We start from the raw sequence: 18,928 nt of genomic DNA on the forward strand, positions 1-18,928 counted from the left end.
GCCAGTACACTCACCAAACATGAGCTATTGGTGGTGAAGTGATGGCAGAGGTAAACAATTAGAAACAGTAATTTAGCCTGGACTTCTTCATAAAGAGCAGTGTGTATTTCGGACATCCAGGGAACTTTTATGACCACAGAGAGTCAGGACCTCAGTTTTACATTTACTCCAAAAGAAGGTGTCATTTTTATAGCTGATGGCGGCCCACAGCTGTGCTGTGGCATTGGGATCCACATTTAGACCATAGGGTAAGCACCCCCTCCTGGCTTCACCAATTCCTCTTCCAGCAGCAACCTAAGCTTTTACTAGATATTCCTCCATCCAAGTATTAGCCATACCCAACATGCTTAACTTCAGGTGGATGGCCTCTACTGAAGTGCCCTTTACTTTGACTAATTAGCAAGATATGCACATTCATGCACTGCTTGCATCACACACACATACACAGACACACCGAAAAAAAAAAAAAAATCAATGAAATAATGTGATGCTGATGCATAGTCTGCCTCAACTGGCATCAGACCATTGTGAAATTAATATCATTATCTGGGAAAATTTACATTTAAACATTTAGTAAATTGAGAGCCTTACAACCACCTGCTGCCTAGAAAAATATTTCCTATGAACTGGAACACAAGTTTAAAATCAAAGGCTACAAAGTGAAACATGAAAAGTCACAATAACATGGAAAGAAAAATCCTAATATATACAGTACAAGACCCTAGAGTTATCTAGAAAACAACTGAAACATCATTCTTTGTACCTATTCTTTGTACACTTAGACCAGGCATGTCAAACACGCGGCCCGCATGACAGATCCTATTTAGTACTAAACTTTTACAAAATGATTACTATCGTTTGTGATTGAATCATTCTGCATATTCGGCGTTACTTATTGACTTTTCTTACTTCTGCCTTCTGACAAAAGCACGTTTTCCTATGGCATTACGGTACCGGAAACGTCATCTGCTAGTATAGTTGCAGCCGCCAAGTTGCAACTGAAGTGCTAGGCTGCGGTCTTGGCCCACTACCAAGCTGCGAGCGAACTGCCAGCAACGGAGACTCACTCAGTGAAGGGCTACAGCAAAAAGGCTGCCCCCTTCACTGAGGACACTTTTCAGAATGCTAGGCGGGTGGGGCTTTGCAGCGGTGCAGAGAGAGGAGAGACCGCGGTGAGAGAGTATTACAACAAAGTATTTTTATGTTTCTGACAGTTTCCCCACATGACACTAGTCCACAGAAATCTCGTTGCTACGAAGTACATTCAGCAGCAGATACTTCCATTACAACGAAGTGACCGTGAAATGCTTGAATGAATCATCCACAGAGCAGTTAGTTCTGTGGTCACAGCTCAGTTGTGGACATTTGCACAACGATCCCCAAACAGAAACATTGTAAAAAATGTTCCTTCTTCGACCATTCCTCGTACTGTTTTTTTTTTGCTGTTTTTGTTTTGTGTGGTTTTAAGTGATACCTTTTCCTTATTGATCAACATTTGAAAAACATCCATTGGAATTTAACTCATTGGTCACCCTTCTATAGAAATGGCATACTTGCTATATGCAAAAAAGAAGAAAAATCTCAGGTTGCAAATGTATGCGAACTGCTGCATTTGAAGACAACGAAAAAGTCGTTTTTATGTGGTTGCAGTGATGCTTGTTCAAGAAACATTCCTATTAATGCAGCATTCATTCAAGAAAATAGGAGGTTTTTAAACTCTCTTGGGACCCGGACAAACAATCTCACACGTGGCAATAGCCCTTCGGGACGCACTTCAGTGTGTCGTTCACGTTGGGTGGGGGGGATCCCAGGTCCCAAAAGAGTTCAGAAACCTCACAATATGAAGAAGAAAAGGATAACTGTGCTGACCACAACATGCTTCCGCATTTAGATAATGTTCACGTTGAATTCCTCCCACCCAATTGCACAGCAGTGCTTCAGCCATTGGATTTGGGTATCATTCGCACCCTGAAAGTGTATTATCGCAAGGAAATGCTGAGAAAAATTCTTGTCAGCATAACATGTACATAGGAGAAGATTAAACTAACACGAAAGAAGCTACTGAAGCTGCTTCCATTTCCAACATCCTACCTTTGTGATGCACGTTTTCTGCAGTGACAGCAACCAAAACAAGATTACGGAGTAAACTGAACATAAGCAACACACTTCGCATGTCACTGTCTTCCATCCTCCCCAGATGCGATCGTCTGGTTGCAGGAAAACAAGCTCAGGGCGCTCACTGATTCTGCATTATGGTAAGCTGTACAATTTCTATTACTATATTATAACTTAATAATAATAGAAATGTAATGTAAATTGTGTATAAAACTGCCCTACAAACCCTCCCATAATCACCCTACAAACTCCAACCTCCAACAACCAACCTGTCCCTGGAAAAATTTGCTTCTAGTAAAGCAGTCCTTGGTGTCAAAAAGGTTGCGGACCACGGTGCTACACTCATCGCTGGGCTGCTGAGACTGGCCACTGGACAGAACTGACCATCACGAGTAGTAATAGCTCGCATATTTTCACATTTTTTTTGCTCTAGTTTTATGTAATTTTGTGCTAGTATTGTAATGAACAGTTAGTGCAGACTACAGCTGAAGATCTGAAGTGGACATGAGAAGTTGGTGAGTTGTTTATTAACATATTTTTGTGATTTTTGAGTTTGTATAATTAGTGTAGGTCAGGGGGCTTTTTGCATATCGGCTTATTTTACAATATTAACTTTGAAGTAAACTTAGTAAAGTAAAATTAGATTTTTGGAGGATTTGTTTTCCAACATGTATTAGTGAGCAATGAATTCAGTGAGCGTTTTCATGATTTCAGTTCACACGAACAGGACTTTGTGCTGTTTACGTCACCATACTCTTACAACGTTGAGAATGCGCTTGGGAATATCCAAATGGAATTGATTGAACTGCAGTCCTATTCTGATGGCAAAATACAACGAAGTTGGTGGGCCAGGCTTGTATGCTTACCTGCCACCCTCGTATGTGCAGATCCATAAGTTGGCATGGAGAGTACTGTCTATGTTTGGAAGCACTTACCTTTGTGAGCAATTGTTTTCGTTAATGAAAGCTACTAAAACCCCACATCACTCAAGACTTACTGCCGAGCACCTTTCATCCCTTATAAAAATTGCAGCTGCACAAGATTTCAAGCCTTATATTGACAAACTGGTTACTAACAAGAGATGCCAAGTGTTGGGACAAAAGAAATAAATCTCACACTGTAAGACTCCTATATAAGCAATGAATATATTATAATGATAAAATATAATAATATAAGGACTTAGCTAAGAGGCTAAGACTCCAACTCTTCCGCAGAGAGTCATCCGCCTTCTGGTCACTCTCATCCTTCATAAAAACAAACTCTGCGGGACCGACCACAACTACTACTCCCCGGGTGTTGGCCAAACACCCAGGCTGCCTGCTCGCTCACTCTCCCGCACCAGCTTTCTCTCTCTCCCCACTACTTCCTGCTTTCTCCTGCAATCTCCATCCGTTTCTCCTTTCTCCTTCATTTCTCTTTCCTTTCTTTTTCTTTCCCTCTAACCAACTCGCTCTTCTGTTTATCAAGAGGGCATGGCAGCTGCGGCAAATTAGCAGCCCCAGGAACAATCATGGATGTGGACAGTTTCTCACCTGTGCACTTAGGCGAGAAATGCCCACACTGCGAATTGCCCCGAGAACCACTTCAGCCACACTACCACGCCCCCTCACTAAGCCACGAGCGTTGGGATTATTTATTTAAAAGTGGCCCTTTGATGGGAGCTGTGGACCCGCTATACCACAACCTGCCGGTACCTATCAGCTGCCTCCAGAGTCCCACAGGACAAAAGAGTCCGGTAGGACTCCTTCAGCTTGACGGCATCCCTCACCGCCGGTGTCCACCAACGGGTTCGGGGACTGCCGCCACGACAGGCACTTACCATCTTACGGCCACAGCTCCGGTCAGCCGCCTCAACAATAGAGGCATGGAACATGGCCCATTTGGACTCAATGTCCCCCACCTCCCTCGGGACGTGGTCGAAATTCTGCAGGAGGTGGAGTTGAAGCTACTTCTGACAGGGGACTCTGCCAGACGTTCCCAGCAGACCCTCACAACACGTTTGGGCCTACCAGGCCTGACCGGCATCCTCCTCCACCATCGAAGCCCACTCACTACCAGGTGGTGATCAGTTGACAGCTCCGCCCCTCTCTTCACCCGAGTGTCCAAGACATGTGGCCATAAGTCCGACAACACAACCACAAAGTCGATCATCGAACTGAGGCCTAGGGTGTCCTGGTGCCAAGTGCACATTTAAACACTCCTATGCTTGAACATGATGAGCACAGAAGTCCAATAACAAAACACTGCTCAGGTTCAGATCGGGTGGGCCATTCCTCCAAATCACACACATCCAGGTCTCACTGTTATTGCCCACGTGAGCATTGAAGTCTCCCAGCAGTACAAGGGAGTCCCCAAAATGTATGCCCTCTAGCACCCCCTCCAGAGACTCCAAAATGGGTGGGTACTCCAAAATGCCATTTGGCGCATACACACAAACAACAGATAGGACCCTTCCCCCCACCTGAAGGCAGAGAGATGCTACCCTCTTGTCCACCGGGGTAAGCCCCAATGAACAGGCTCCAAGTCGGGGGACAATAAGTATGCCCACACCCGCTCGGTGCCACTCACTGGGGGGAACTCCAGAGTGGTAAAGAGTCCAACCCTCTCAAGGAGATTGGTTCCAGAGTCCAAGCTGTGCGTCGAGGTGAACCCGACTATATATAGCCGGAACCTCTCGACCTCACGCACTAGCTCAGGCTCCTTCCCCTTCAGAGAGGTGACATTCCACGTCCCAAGAGCCAGCTGCTGTAGCCGAGAATCGGAACGCCAAGGTCCCCGCCTTCGGCCACCACCCAACTCACACTGCACCCGACCTTCTTGGCCCCTCCTACAAGTGGTGAGCCCATGGGAAGGGGGACCCATGTTGTCTCTTTGGGCTATGTCAGGCCACGCTCAATGGGTGCAGGCCCGGCCACCAGGCGCTTGCCATCGAGCCCCACCTCCAGGCCTGGCTCCAGAGGGGGGCCCCGGTGACCCGCGTCCGGGCGAGGGAAAACATTGTCCAAGGTTTTTGTTCTTTATAGGAAGTTTGATTGAACCGCTCTTTGTCTCATCCCTCACCTAGGACCAGTTTGCCTTGGGTGACCCTATCAGGGGCATAAAGCCCCGGACAACAGAGCTCCTAGGATCACTGGGACACGCAAACCCCTCCACCACGATAAGGTGGCTTTTCGAGGAAGTTATGTTAGATATCTAAAATATTAATAAGGAAAACTCCAAATCCAATTTTAGCTTAAAAAAGGGGGATATTTATTAACTTGTAAAAATAAAATTAGATATATCAGATTAAAACCTCCATAGAATAAGGAGACATTCCTTTGTTGTATATATAACTTTATACATATATTTTTAATTTGCTTTATGAAAACTGACTGCAGCATACAGACATCTGAAACAATTGATTTGACTAGTAATATGTATACTTTAGGGTGGCATGGTGGCGCTGCTGCCTTGCAGTCCAGGAGACCCGGGTTTGCTTCCCGGGTCCTCCCTGCGTGGAGTTTACATGTTCTCCCTGTGTCTGCGTGGGTTTCCTCCGGGTGCTCCGGTTTCCTCCCACAGTCCAAAGACATGCAGGTTAGGTGCATTGGCGATTCTATACTACAGAAAATTTCATAATGAACCTATACTAATTATACTCGTTTCTTACACAATTTTGTTTAAAATGAAGGAACAATGAAGAAATTTTGTAGCTCATTGGACTTTTAATTATACAAAATTAAACATACCAAACTTTTTCAATAAAATTAGACAAATAGCCCAATACGCCTTGTAGCCTTAATTCTAGCAGATAGCTGGCAATTTTAAGCTACAGGGCTAACTCTGTCAATAAAACACAAAATTATAGAATCTTAAAGTTTTTCTACACTGAGTAATACCCCGACTTATCAAAGAGGCCACTCAATATGGTGCAGCAGTTAAGGCACTGCACTATAAACAACAAGGGTGCAATTCATTAAACTCATTGGTGCATGTAAACAACCTTATAACTTTATTTTGTAAGTCATCTTGAAAATGTGTGTCAACTATATTATTATTAATATTATTATTATTATTATAATAATAGCAAACCTGTCAATTAAATTAAATAAGAGGTATATTACATTAATAGTAATAAGGTAAAATAAGGCATAGCTATTCCAAAACACCTATGCAATTGGCATTACACTAATCAGAGTCAAAGAAAAAACACAGTATTTCTTGTATGTTCAAATCAGTGAAGGACACTGCTATGCAATAAATCAGCGAAGTTGGTCTGTTTAAAAGAACACTTTGCTTCTAGAAGAATGTAGTCTCATTTTACAGTATATACTTCAGTAGAGTGATTGACTCATATCTTAATATATCTTTTATTTTAGTACTATGCGATACAGCATTTTTCTACGATTTCTCACAATATGCTACCATATAATCTTCTCTCCAATTTAGGTTCTGAACCAATTTTTACACCCCTGCACTATACTACAAATGAATGCAATACTACAAGTTAACGTTTTTTTAAAAATTCAACAAAAAAAGAAAAAATGTATCTATGATGAGGATATTTTATACTTCAACATGCACAGTGCAAATACTTTACAGTAAATTGATAGAAATTTTTAATCGCCCACTAATAACCAACTAGGAAGTAAGAAACAAATACTTCAGGAAGGTTTAATTATAAAGGAAACAAGTTATAGATCATACTGCTAAAAACGTGGTCCAAACTGAAGTCCAGTTGGTTGGCTGGCAATGGTCTATGAGTAATCAAAGTAAACATTGCTTGCTTCTTCCACTGTTAATTCTACTAAGAGCAAGACATGGAGAATATTCTTCTTGATGTGAACCAATCAATAAAAATGCAAATTAAATTAACTGACTGCTTAATAATTCAGGCTCAGAATATGAGAGAGAAAACTCAAACATGCATATATTAAGACACATAAACCCTGAATCAATAAACTATTTGAACAATAACTCAAAAAACAAAAACAAGCCTCTAAACACCAATTGACTTAAAATCATTTTCTAAGTTATTTTACATCATTCTACATTGTAATATAAACTGAAATACAAAACTGAACCAATGCTGCAATATATATTGCGAAAATGTGAAAAGCAGCATTTCAGGTGTATTTTGTTTTACTAAACATTATAACCTATTATACTAAATCCTCACTTATCTCATTAAACAATGTCAGATTTTAAGGTTCTAATATTCACAACCAGATCCCTGGGTTGCACATAACAAAAGTTGTTTTCCATAACCTGAAAATAAAGACAATCCTTTTTTATTATTTTCTAAATTGCATTATTGCTTCAAAAGGCACTCCACATATTTTGCTGAGCCAGTAGTGACTTTGTCTATTAAATCTCAATCATCTTTCTGTGCACTTTCTTAAATTTATACTAAACAGCAGATCATTTACTATTCCTACCCAGCATCATTCAATACTTTAAGTACTATATTTCCATTATTACTTTATAGACTACCTTGTGAAAATGCTTGTAGTGAAAGCTATGTTTTAAAATAAAATTGTATTAATCCATTATAATCAGTTTAAATGTAGTTATATTTGATTATATGATAGGAAACCTAAGAAAGGATTGGTATTAATCACATTCTAAAATATAACACATTAGATTCTTGTTTGGATCATAAAACACATTTACTTTATCCATTACTAAAGTTCTTATGAACATTTCATAAATATTAAAGGACCAACATAAAAATTCAATGACTTATGGTAATGTATACAAATATAGAAGGCATAACGTAGCAATAGTTTTCACTTAAAAGACTCCATAAAGAGTCTCATTCTGCTTACTATTTATGTGGAGTTGGGACTTTTTCCCTGTGTAGGTTTTCTTTTTCTGGTAAATCCAGTTTTTTTCCCCCACACTCTAAACGCATGCCTTTATCCTAACTGGTCCAGAATAAATAGTTGTGGGTATGTGCATGAGCATGTCCTGTGTTTATCAATCCCATGTATTTTTTTCTTGTCTTCCATTTAATAAACTTTTTCTGGATTTGGTCCTTTAATAGTAAATCTAGGTTAATAAAATTGGTGGAAATATACACCAATGGCCAAGAAAAACATATAATATAAAAAAGAAACCCTGAACCATGTAGATAAATAAGAAAACCCATGCAGGAGCTTGGTCTCGTCCTTTTCGAGACAGAACTCTGTTATCAGAGGTGTTATTTTTCCTGTATTTACTCAACCCAAGGCTTTATTACAGCATATGCAAGTATATATGACTGGCAAAAAAAAGCTCAGAAAGAAATGGAAAAGACAGCTAAAGCTTCATCCAAGTCAAAACAGGCCTCAAGTTCAAGATACGGTCTAGCACAGACTGACCTGGAACAGATAGGTTCCTGGAGATCCATTCTTTTGCCTAACGCCACAGCATCGCCTCTAGATGACAGCGAAAGTGTGAGTGAGTTGGGCCAGGAGACTTCAGTTCCAGAAGGTTCACTAAAACTAAACACAGCCTTATTTTCTGTGCTGTCAACTACCCACCACGAGTTAGAGCCAGAGCCAGCACCACCGACATTGAGAAAAGAGGATGTAGAAGAAATGCAGTATTGTACAGTACATGTGTTTACAAACCAAAGCAAATCTAATGAGAGAATAAATATTGCCATGTGAACAATCTTTAACCATTATTAGATTTTATGTAGGGTCCCAATGACCTTTTCAAGCAAAGCTAGTTAAATAAAGGTCCAATAACTGAGAAAATGAAAGACGTAAATTAAAGGAATATGCCATTTGTATTTTATCTCTCCATTATAAAAAAAAATCCTGTGGAATGAATGACTAGGAGACGATACGTGATCTTCACATTAAGATCATGAATGACAAGTAAAAGAACCGTGAGACGATAGAGAATGGGCAAAAAAAAAAAAAAATCAGTAGTGTAAAGAGAAGCAGCACTCACAGATACAGGTGTCTCAGTGCATATAAAGCGTATAAAGGACAATACTTTGAAATGAAACGTCAACGAATAAAAGATCACATTAGTGTAAAAAAAGGGAAATTAATCCTCAGGACCAGGTGTAATTGAAAAAATAGCAAGACAAAGCTAGGTCAGAAATAAAAGGAAAAGAGCAGAAAACAAAGCCTTTTTGCATTTGCATCATTCAATGCACAAAACGTATATTTACAAAATAATGGAACATACGCTATAACAATCTGTGGATACGCAACAGTTAAAGCTACAAGTTTAATTTCAAAGAAAACACGGTCAGGTGTATATTTATGATCAAGGAGAAGTGATCACAACATGAGCAGCAGAGACACAAAGTAGCAAAAAGGACAGCGGCTGGACAGACTTTAAAAAGATCAAAGGGCAGCGCAACAACAGCCCAAGTACAACTGACAACGCGCACAGCATTATATGTCCGCCAAGAAAGAATATAACCACGCCCTGGGCCAGAAAAAAAGGATAAGTATTGTTTTTACAACGTCACGTGAGTCCAGGCAGTGAGCCATCATTTAAAACAAGTCCACAGACATTTAACCTAGCAGTTGTTGGATTGCTTTTGCCAGACAAGTATCATGTGCTATGTGCTCCCAGTTCTTAAAACAACGACAGGCGACAAGCAGAAGAGGCAGCTAGCAAGCAGCAAAAAGACAGCAAATGATCCAAAGGCATATCCTTAACGTGCGTTCAGCGTTCTGCTCTATGTATTGTACTGTATTGTACTTTTTTTAGGGAGTTTTCTCTGGTCTTCTTAGATGGTCAAGGCTGAGGGGCTGTCAGGAGGCAGAGCCTGTTAAAGTCCACTGCGGCCTTCTTGTGCGATTTTGAGTTATACAAAAAATAAATTGTATTGTACTGTATATCTGGTCAACCAAACATGGGGGTGGGCGAGCGAAGCGAGCAGGGGGCAGAGCCCCCTAGTATATTAAAAGTAACAGTTTCATGACAGTACCACCTCCTAGCCATACTACCAATAGTTCTTCATTACACCATTGCCATAATGTGTGGTTGATTTTTTTTATACTTTTTTTGCTGGGACAGATACTGACAATTATTGTCTGTATTATAAGCTATAATACAAACTTCATTAATTTTTATTAAGGATGAAGTATATCAGCTCTGTCATTCTGCATTTACATTTTGGCACTTTACAATGGTCAACGGAGTATCAAGAGTATATTAATGATTTAGAAATTAGAGACCTGTGCACATAAGAAAAGAGACATTGAACATAACCTTAAATTTAAGGTATCCTATTTATCTGTACCAACCCAATAAAGCTATTAAAATCAATATTTTTCTTGTAATTTATAACCTAGAGTAAACATGATAATTAAACAGAATACTGGGGGGCTGATCATCCAGTCATCATTCCCAGCATATCTTGGACTGTTTTTTTCAGTTGGGCAAAGCTGTTATTCACACACCCATAAAGTGAACACTTGCCATGATGAATCCAAATGAGGTATTCATTTTCTTAACCAATTCTGGAACATTCCTGGATTTAATTTCATGCTTTAATGTTATTCTCTGTGTTGTATCCTTTATCTTTAATTTCATTCTGCCTTAAAAACTTAAGCATTAGGTACTCATGCTAAGTGTTTTTCCAAACACCTCTCTCTCATGTTGAAATAGCTCCAACTGTGCCACTTATGTCATATTGTGAAAATCTCCAAATAAACTTCCAGCTATAACATTACTTTGTATCCTTTAATACAGAACTTTACTTCGTATACACCTCCAACACTCACTCCAACAATACTTTAGGCAATGTTACTTGCTCCTCAATCATATTTGAAATATGATATTCTCTATCTCGTCTTAGGCTTTAAATCTAACAAACCAGTAAGTCGCTTTGTGAATATAAATATTTTGAGCAATGCACCAGTCACAGCAATAAATACTGTAACTCAAATAATGACATGCTAAATTTTTAAATTTTATGACAAAACACAAAAAAAAATCCCAGCATCACTGGGAAAAACCATGATGTGTAAATTGATGTTTGCTTAAAAAAATCTTTGTAGTAATATTTTTACACAAAGCATTAGCAAATCTTCTGTAAATTCATTTTTAAACAGCATAAACCTCAGACTACAAATCAAATTACTGGGCTAATCCATATGTCATTTCAGTATTTGCCATATCAATAATCTAGCATACAACAGTTTCCTTCTTCTAACCTCCTCTGTTTCTGTTTAGCACACACCTACACCTGACCCCAATCTTCAAAATCTCAAATCAAACAGAAACACATATGCAGGCCAATTCACCAGACAGATGACAAGCAATGGCCTATGTAGTACTACAATAAAAAAGGGACTCTCTTTTTAAAAGTTATCAAACACCACTCTTTAAATTGTGCCATTTAGGTGATAATTGAACGTGCAACACTGATGGCTGCATTATTTTTTTTAACTATTCCAAAAGACATAATGTTAGCTTAACTGGCAAATACAAAATAGGCCTGATGCAAATGTGGTTTTGTACACTATGTGACTGCTGAATTCAGAGGCTGGTCACTGTTTTATTCCAAACATTACCAGGATGGGCTAAGACCGCTTCAACTATCAAATAGACAAAAAAGGTTTGAGAATTATTTTGAGAATTATTTTGTTTTGTGTAAATACTATATATTAGATGAATGAAATTTTGGACATGTACTGTGTAAAAATAATATCCTTTTTTTTTTTTTTAAAGTGTTACATAACAATTTTACAAATTAAAAAATTTTTAAAAATTAATTTTATGAAAAAGTCTCTGGTGTGAAGTTTAATACATTAATTATTTATATTTCATTAGTAATGTTTAGAAATTATTGTGCAGGAAAATATTACCAGTTGTAGTTAAAAATAAACAATATTTACACCTTCCAGCACTGAATATATTATGTTACATTTTTATATACAGTATAGTGCAATTCTTACTTGCACATGCTATCAACATGCATTGGATAGTTGAGAACTTAAGTAATAAAAAACAAAGTAGAGTATAACTCAGTATTATTTTATAAAAAGGCTAACTTTAATTTCTTGATGCTGCATTATGAAACACATTTACACCAATCATTGAGCCATCTTCTCAGAGAGATCATTCACTTTAAGGTCATAAAGAGTATGAATACACTTTGGTAGAAATGCTCAAAACTGGCATGTCAGTCTCTCACTGAGAACATACAAATACACTTGCACATTTGGATTAATGTAAAATTATAGTAAACAATAAATATGCATGAATCACTCAGTACTGAAATACTAAATTAACCTTAGTTTCACTGGAATTACCATTACTTTGTTGCTGAATAAAATGCCATTCATATAGAGTATGAAGTAACCAATTATGTATGTAAATTTTCACAAACAGCTTCAGTATTTTTTTTTTTCATTGGCAAATAATCCACATTTTCTATAGGGCATAAAAATTTAGCATTCATTTATTTATCTTAAACAAGTAGATAAAACCTCTATCGGGTCAGCTTAAGTTCAGTTTTAAAAAGACAAGATTGTATGATTACATGCATAAGGTCCTTTTTTTTTTTTTTTTTTTACAAAAACAAATACGTTAAAAACACTTTTCCCTTGTATTCAAAATCTTAAATTTTGTTATTTCTGTGGTTCTACAGCAATGGTAGCAAACTAATCTAAATATATTACATTAATCAAGCAATAAGCCACTATATCAAACACATAATAAAAAAAAAATATATATATATTATAGTATGCGAGAAACAGATCTTTGATAGTAAACTATGTAACATTCCATGATCTGCTTCTCGCAACTGAGACGGCATTGCAGATGTTTGCCGACTGGCAGACCAACCACATGCGTTACCTGGTAGGAAACCACCCATACAATCAGATCAGGACTCAGACTACGAATATATATATTCATTATTATTTCTTTTACAAATCCTATACCAAACAACATATAACAGAGACATATACATTGCAATTTTTTGTAGTGATACATTTTGCTGCTACAAATGTTTGCAATGCACCATTTGATGGAATAGCAAATGCAATACATTTTATTACTGCATGAATTACATAATATACATATTTCATTAGATGGTGCACTGCAAATGTTAACATTGAGGTCTACGTTGATTACTTGGATTTCTACCCTTTTAGATGGGTTGCACAGTTGTTCTTGTTTTGGAAAATGAAAGTTATTCCATATGACAGATATCCAAGAAACTGAATATTGAAAAGAAAATGTAAAAATGGGCAAAAGAACACCAACATTAGACAGTTAATTTGTTGATAATTCTCAATTTTTGCCAATTCGTTTCATGTAATTTTCTAGCTCTTAATATTTTCTTTGAATCTCTGCCTCAAAGGCCAGCATCGCAGAGTTTTCTTTTCACTGTTGCAGATGATAATGGTATTTGGAATGTATTTAAGTAAAAAGCCAACTGAGGACCTGAAAGGCATCTGTTTCTCAAACAGACTCTGTTGTACTCTTGTGCAGTTATGCATCTGGGCCTTCCACTTCTTTTTCTGCCCTAGTTAGACACAGTTTGCACTCTTCTTTCAAGATAATAGTGAATCTTCAATTTTTTGGCAATATATATCATGAAATAACCTTGATTTTCGAAAAACAAAAGACAGATATATTTCTTCACAAAACTGTTTCATTTTATCCATTTCTGAATTCAGAATCGAACTTTAACAAAGCACTACAAGGAAAAAATTTACTCACTTTACTGTACAGCGTAACAGGTTTTAGATGAGCTTATACAGTACAAGTTCAATGGTTTACTTTTGTAACTTTTGATTTTGACCCAAATTTTGAACACTAGTGTGTATATAAACATAAATATCTGATTATGATATATCATAAATATATGATTAATATTATGTACATATACACACAAACACACACAGATTATAGATCAACCCGATTTTTCCTTTTTAAAACTACTACAGATAAAATTCCGTTACAACGAATATCTTTACAACGTAATTTTCATTACAATTAAGTATTTTTATGGTCCCGACAGTTTCCCCTTATGACGCGAGTCTATAGAAATCTCGTTACTACAAAATACATTTAGCAGATACTTTCATTACAAACGAAGGGCCCAAAAGACCTTGAAATGCCTGAATGAATCATCCACAGAGCAGCTAGTTCTGTGGCCGCAGCTCAGTTGTGCACAACAATCCCAAAAAAGAAACATTGTAAATTTTTTTTCTTTCTTCGAACTTTCCTCATACTGTTTTTTTTTTTTTCTTTTTTGTTCCTTCGGTTTTCAGTGATACCTTTTGATTATTGTTCATCAACATTTGAAAAACATCCATTGGAATTTAACTCATTGTCACCCTCCTATTGAAACAGCAGACATGAAAAAATATCAGTTCATTTTAGAAAAAAAAATTTACATTTTTGAAGCTCTTGATTGCGGCAAAAAGAAAAAAAGACGTTGCCAGTGAATTCGGAATTTCGGCATCGATGCTGTCAACTTTCTTGAAAGACCAAGCAAAAAAAGAAGAAAAATCTTGGGTTGCAAACGTATGTGAACTCCTGCATTTGAAGACGTTGAAAAAGCAGTTTTTATGTGGTTCAGTGATGCTCGTTCAAGAAACATTCCTATTAATGCAGCACTCATTCAAGAAAATGTGAGGTTTGTAAACTCTCTTGGGACCTCCCCCAACTAGACAGCATGTCGAAGAGCGTCCCGAAGTCTGATCTCCGTGTCTATGGAAGACTGTTCATCTGTTGCCGGGGCAACAGCAGGCTCAAAGCTATGCTACATCTCTCTTATAGCACGACCCCAATCTTTCATGATTTGCTTCTGTGTCGCTTCACTGCAGCGCTATGTGCCTGTTTTTGCCCTGCCCTGGCAACGGATAAACAATGCTCCACAGACGCTGCAATCGCGCTTCTGGACGCACTTCATTGTGTCGTTCCCGTTGGTTGGGGAGCGGTGGGTGGGTCTCAAAAGAGTTCAGAAACCTCACAATATAAAGAAGAAAAGGATGATTCTGCTCCTGATTGACAACTGTGCTGCCAACAACATGCTTCCACATTTAGATAATGTTCACGTTGAATTACTCCCACCCAATTGCACAGCAATGCTTCAGCCATTGGATTTGGGCATCATTCGCACCCTGAAGGTGTATTATCATAAGGAAATGTTGAGAAAAATTCTCATCGGCATAACTTGTAGGCAGGAGGAGATTAACATTAACGCAAAAGAAGCTATTGAAATGACTGCAAACGCCAGGGCACAAGTTAAAGAAAGCACTATAGTAACAAATACAGAATCTTATTACAACTAAATTTTCATTACAACAAAATAATTTTTAGGTCCCTGGGAGTTCATTGTAAGGGAATTTTACCTGTATATGAACTGAGGAATAATAAAATACCTGACAAATTTTGGTTCTAAAGGGCCAGGTAAAGAATTTCTGTTCTAGCAAATTCTTAATTAGAAAAACATTTTTGGGCGCAATTATTGCTCAATTAGTTGTAACAATGAAATTCCTGAAATCCTTCTTTAACTTTTAAATAACTGAATCCACAGTTTGTATTTGTTCCTAGCTTTCTCAGCCAACAATAATATACTGTACATGTATAACAAATAAGGAGGGAACCAACAGCCCACCAGATAACTTGGCCTCATTTATACCTCTGTGTGTATATTATTAGTAAAGATCTTTATTCTCAATCCTGGAGGGCAGTAGCTAGCTGCAGATTTTTGCTTCAACTAGTTTCTTAGTTAGAAACCAATTTTTACCTTGAATACTGTGCATTGTCAGTATTTTTAGTTTCCTCAGACATTTCTAATGTTTTACAAAATGCTTTCCTGAGAGTATTGTACAATTTTTAAATGATTAATAGTTCTTAGCCTTTCATATTTTGCCTTAATTTAATTCCACACGTTTTATTTAAACTGATGAATACACAACTATTTAAATTAGGCCAAGCTAGGAGTTAAAACTGCTGGTTCTCTTCTTATTTGTATACCATTGTTGGTTAAGAAAACCAGCAGCAGTGTAAGAGTTAAAGAAGCAACTGTGGACTCTTTGCAAACAAGTGAACAAGAGTAAGCCCTAGAAATATATTGCTTTAGCAGTAATAATTGGTACCTAATTAAGAAAGTAACTGGAATGAAAATCTTGTAGCCACTGGAGTCCTTCTGCACCATGACTGCGGAGCCCTGAGCTTGAGTATTTTATCTACAGAGGGTACACATATCCACATACATTTTACTTCAAGACTGCCACTACGCATTCAGAAGATTTTCTTTTTTCTATCACTCGGAACTTAAAACTGTGGTAATTACCCAGTTCCTGCTCTGCTGATGTCATGTACTCATGTGCATTAACAAAGGTATGTATCTCATCAACTGCAATAAGGTCCAATGTAAAATGATCAGAGGACAACTAGACAACATCACCATCTATAGGTATTCTAACTAGAGTAAGGATTCCTCTAATAAATAGACCAGTAACCCACCTATAACTGCTTACAGTCTTATGCCCAATGCCTAGGGAAAAAACACTTAATCTTTGCTTAACCCAGTAATTAAAATCAGGCTCAGAAAAATAATGAATTGACCCAAAAGCAATTTCTATAATTAACAATGATAAAATGTATCCTATTAATGGCCAATAAAAATCTGTTATGTGCATTTAGTTCTAAAATTCTCTCATTTCCTTCTTATAATTCACCTTTAATTTTACACTAAATGCAATAATTTTGAAACATTTGTTACTGAGACATTCTTTTTTTTAACCCAGTTCCGGAATGCTAGGGCCATAGCCTATTCTAGTAGTAACAGGCATAGTCCAGGAACCAACCCTGAACTGTGTACCAGATCATAAGTGAGTACACTTACTCAATCACAGTCATTTAGGTGATGTGAATTAAAACTGGCACTAAAAAATAAAGGTCACAAATATTAAAGAAAATTAAATGCGTTTGAATATAAATTTTAAAAACTTATTACGTCAAATGCCAAACAGTGAGCAAACCGAATATGATAATTTATCGTGCTGTGACAATGCTCACCTATTTAAAACTTAATAACAGAACAGAAAGCAGACAGTCCACAGTACACGTATGCTTATAATTCAAATGCAAACACTGATTAGTAAAGTGGTGTTCAAAAATCTGTACACAGCACACTTTTACAAGGCTGATTCAAGGCTTTGACAGTGCTTAATACTTTCTAGCCTTTCTATGTTAAGCTGCTTAAGTGTCCTTCCTTTGCAAAAGGTCTTAAGTCCTTCTCGAGAGGAGCGCGCTGGCAGCCGCGCTGATTTGGGACCAATAATGTCAAAACGAACAGAATGAATAGTGGTGTGGTTATTGTCCTCTCTAAAATAGTTCTGCAAAATGCCAGTGTCAGTTCGTTTAAACTGTGCTGCGAGACTGATCAAAAGTCGACCGCTTCAAATTATAAGGATCTCCCCATAACACGACTTACTTCTGGTGACAAAGCTCGAATACTCACTGAATTGGACCGTAGCTAACATGCATAGACAGATACTCAATGATGCCTTTCACACGCGTGCCATAGCAAAGGTAAATAACTCACCAATTACAATAAAGTCTCAGGTGAGGTGACTGGAGAACAAACAGACAAAATCACCATGCAAACTATACTATTTCTACATACACTCTACTTAGCGTAATTTCCTCAAATGCCATTTTTTAAAAAACCCTTTTCTGGGTAACTCTAAATACGCATACAACCAGGCACCTCGCAGCATGGGACTTGACAACACCTTAGATATTCGCTGCCTCTTTGAAATAAAGACCATCCAGAGACGCAAAGAGAAAGAGGCCGAACTGTGTACAATAAAATAACCCAAAAGCTTCGAATGACCTCTGCGAACCAAAAAAACACATGCGTCTAGCTGACAGTGTCGGTTTGGATAGGAGAGGAATAGACAAGAGAGCCCGCGTTACCTTTCCAAGACACAAATCCTTTGGTTTTCCTCTTTAGATGTCAACAGTAGCTCAAATGTACGCGGATATCCTGAAAGTAAGGTAATCCAAAGCCCAGGTGTATTGGAGAGACGAGGACAGGAAGAAAATTAAAATTATCCCTTTATACTAGCACAGGCGGCAATGCGTTGAATTTAAAGGTCCACTAATATATTTTGCAGCGAATGCACCTCAGTGACGTGGAGTCTCCTTCTCCCTCCTCTTCCGTATCGGGGAGGTGCGTCGGAGACACCAGTGACGCTCTAGCCCAGCCGCTCCACCTCCGCTAAGCTCTCCCGGGAGCTGCAGTGTAGGCAGTTCTGATTAATAAATGTTGGAGCCGGTATGGCATCTTACAGTATTGTCGATACAGAAAAGGTTGAGCTTCTGCAGTCGGAGCCCCGTTCCAGCATGGTTTCGGGTGCGTGAGTGGGTGTTTGTTAGTGCATGGAGCGCTGGTTTGCACATAGATGAAGTCGCTGACGCACTCATAAATTTTTTGTTATTTTTGTTTTTGTTTTGCCGGTATATGTTGTATTTCCTGTGTAGTCGGATAAATTGTACTTGGAAAACTAAATCTGGGAGGGGACCTTCGTCGCTTATTTACGTATTGCAGGCGAAGATATGCAAATATATTCTGCGGCATTATGGGAACATTCATTGACAGGAGGTTGGATACTATGGTGTGAAAATGCGGCATAAAGGCGTGCGTATACCTTTCCAGGCGTGACGGGTCTAAATAAATTCGCAAAGCATGAGAAAGTATTTGATATCATGTGGTTGGCTCCAGGGGTATTTGGGCAAAATACAAATGTGTAATGTCATTTCAAATAATTGCATTAATCGGGTGGCGCAGTGATTAGTGATTGCCCATACAAAGGAAGGTTCGACTTCTGGATTGGACATGTTT

The 18,928-nt window shown here is 38.1% G+C and overlaps 1 protein-coding gene across 1 annotated transcript in view; it reads right to left on the reverse strand.

Annotated features, from left to right (window-relative positions):
• The window catches only part of ccser1 (coiled-coil serine-rich protein 1), a 1,005,229-nt gene extending 987,016 nt beyond the window's left edge, over window positions 1–18,213 (reverse strand). The window contains exon 1 of the mRNA XM_039752885.1: window positions 18,001–18,213. The gene's annotated coding sequence lies outside the window, so the exon portion shown is untranslated. The remainder of the gene's footprint in view (window positions 1–18,000) is intronic.
• Window positions 18,214–18,928: the final 715 nt, after the last annotated feature.

Source organism: Polypterus senegalus, chromosome 4, assembly GCF_016835505.1.
Source record: "Polypterus senegalus isolate Bchr_013 chromosome 4, ASM1683550v1, whole genome shotgun sequence".
NCBI lineage: Eukaryota > Metazoa > Chordata > Cladistia > Polypteriformes > Polypteridae > Polypterus > Polypterus senegalus.